Here is a 3,361-nt window from a genome sequence, read left to right as displayed (position 1 = left end):
GGGGGGAGAAGGAAGAGGGATAAAAAAAGGATTTCGGTTTCGCGAGAACGAGCAAACACTGGGAGGGGAATTACGCTCGCCGTTTGGTCGTATCGGAGAATGAGATACCTATGGCATCATCCATAGGATATTATGGATAATGCATTGCCACCGGCACACGTCCTCATCCCACTCAGGAAACAGTAAAACTTACGTAAGAGTGTCTTTTGAGCGGATGTCATTCTACTTTCTTCGAAGACTTTTCCCTTTATGAACATTGTTACGTCATAAAGCAGAATTTTTATAAGTTCATTATGCAAAGGAAAAAAAAAAAAATAAAGAGTAACTCATTTTAAATAATACGGTCCGACATTTTTCATTCCTATTAATTTCGCAAATAATTTGTTCAAAATGAATTTGCTAGCTTTCGAGAAGAGGGTAATTTAATTTGTATTATAATTTTTAATAAATGCTCGATTATTAAGATATGAAAATTATATAGACTTTTTTTTTATATGGGAATCGAATTTTAAGCTTAATTTTGTTTATACGAATCTACGAGTAACTGATTTTAAATAATATGCTCCAACATTTTTTATTCTATTAGTTTCGTAAATAATATTGTTCAAAATGAATTTGCTAGCCTTTCGAGGAAGAGGGTAATTAATTTGGTATTATAATTAATAAATGTTCGATTATTAAGATATGAAAATTATATAAATTTTTTTTTTTATATGGGAATCGATTTTTAAGCTTAATTTATTTATACGAATCTAACGAGTAATAATTTTACATAATAGTCCAACATTTTTTATTCTATTAGTTACCGTAATAATATTGCTTAAACTGAATTTGCTGGTTTTCAAGAAGAGGGTAATTTAATTGATATTAAAATTTTAATAAATGTTCGATTATAAAGATAGAAACAAACCATAGATTGTTATTTCTTTTTATATGGGAATCGATTTTTAAGCCTAATTTTTGTTCATACGATCTAACGAGTACTCATTTTAAATAATATGGTCTAACATTTCTCATCCTAGTAATTTCGTAAATAATATTGTTCAAAATGAATTTGATGGCTTTTGAAAAAGGGTAATTTAATTTGTATTGCAATTTTAATAAATGCTCAATTATTAAGATATACAAAATATATAAACTTTTTTTTTATATGGGAATCGATATTTTAAGTTTAATTTTATTTATTCGAATCTACGAGTATTTACAATCTAACTTTGTATTAATATTTAATAAACTTTTTTTTTTTAGTAGCTCGAAGCTAAACAATATTACAATAACAATGTTGTATATTCTATGAACAAATCTTTAATTAATAAAAATTAAAAATAGGAATGATTGTGTGTGCAATTTTAAAGATGTACAAACTATAAACGAGTATTCTACAAAAATTGATTGATCAATATTATTATTAATCACAGATTACCACATTAAAGTCATGTTCAGTTAATCTTCACAATAGCATCTCCAATATGCAATTAAAATTAACTTTTCTGTCATCAAAAAACATAGAAATTTATATTTGAAACAATATTATAAAATATCAATACGATCGTAGATATTAAATCATATCATTTAAAAAAAGACACTTTGTGTGTGTACCATAATGAAAAGCTTCATCATTTAGATAAACAATATCAAAACTTCAATAACATCATGTTACAATAATTTGATTGATATCTTTCACGATAAAATCAACTTCAATTTTTTTCACGATAAAACTAATTTTTCAATTTTAAGTTTCACTAATTTTCGTAACGTAAACTTAAGAAAATGGTCGTTTTTTTTTATTATCATTATTATTATTTCTACAGGAAAATAGTATTTTCGTGAAAAAGTTCGAAATTTAAGTAAAACGTAAACTGGACGTTTCATACAAGAACGATCAAGATTAATGTTCTTTCGCTTTCGAAATATTACACTCTCGCTTATCGAAAATCGATAATCGAATGGTAACGAAGAAGAAGAAGAAGAAGAAGAAGAAGAGAAGAAGATCTCAACGTTTCCGTTCGAAGCAGATAGAACGAGAGACTCACGCGAAAGCATTCATCTGCGAACGAATCAATCTCCGTGGAATTTCCTCCATCTATTTTTTTTTCCTATTCCCCTCCCCCACCCCCTGCCCTATCCCTTCTTCTACCCATTCCTCTACCCTTCCCCGCCTCCCTTCCATATTCGTTTGCCCTATTAACCGAATTTCGAAAAAGAAAAAGAAAAAAAGGAAAGAGATGATTTTCATACTTCATTTCAGCCAATAGAGAACGAAATATATGAACTACATTTTTTCCCCTCGAACCACTTGGGTTTATACTGTGTAACTTCTAAAAATATTTCAATACTAAAATATGATGAATTTTTAGTTTCGTATTTTGTTTGTTTATGATGCAACTATTGCTAGTTATATTTCTTTTAGAATTAGGTTATTTATTAATCTTGGTATAAAGATTAATATAATTTATTATAGTAATCTTATAATTTATTTAAAAATTTTAGGTATAATATATTAAATTTTATATAATCAGTCAGCTGTGATTATACGAGTATAACTCGTCATGGCGAAAAAAAAGTTTGTTATTTATTAGTTATTTTGTTTGTTTTTTGATTGTTTAATGAAATTTAAAATATAATTGTTAATTTTAGGGTAATGAAAATATTTGGAGACTAGTGTGACGAAATAAAATTAAAAAAAAAGAAAGATTATATAAATAAATGTAAATGGGATGTAAAGATTTTTAGAATTTTATTTCTTTTAAAAACAAAATATTAATATTATTGTTTATTAAATTACATTAAATATCTCTGACAAATGAAACGTAATTCGAATATTTTGATGACAAATATTTATGACATTATTTCATTGAATAATTTTAATATGCAATATAGAAAATAATGTTTAAAATATATTCTTTTTTTTACGGTTATCAAAATTAATAAAAGATCCATCGGTAAAAACAATAACCAGAATGATTTCTTTGCAAACAACCGAAATATGAAATCATAAGTTAAATCATATATCGCGTTGTCCGAATTTTTTTAGGACACACTGTGTACACATTCAACTGTTATTTTAGCAAAAAGGAAAGTTTTGTTTTCCGTTTGTAATTTTCTTAACTTATATTAAGGTATCTTTTATTAAATGTCTTATAAATTATGACACAACATCGTTATATTATTCTTATATATAGTTTCCCGTTCTACTTGAACCTCTGAACAAGTAGAAAAACTTTCATCAGAAAGATAAAACCAATCATACTTTTCCAAAGCTACACCGATAACTTATATAATCATGTAACTTAAATCAAGGAAGAAGAAACTTTTTCTTATGTAGATCATGGAAAATAAGTTATTACTCACCGGACTGTTA

This window comes from Polistes fuscatus, unplaced genomic scaffold (assembly GCF_010416935.1).
Source record: "Polistes fuscatus isolate 324 unplaced genomic scaffold, CU_Pfus_HIC Scaffold9, whole genome shotgun sequence".
Taxonomy (NCBI): domain Eukaryota; kingdom Metazoa; phylum Arthropoda; class Insecta; order Hymenoptera; family Vespidae; genus Polistes; species Polistes fuscatus.
This window is presented reverse-complemented; position numbering follows the sequence as displayed.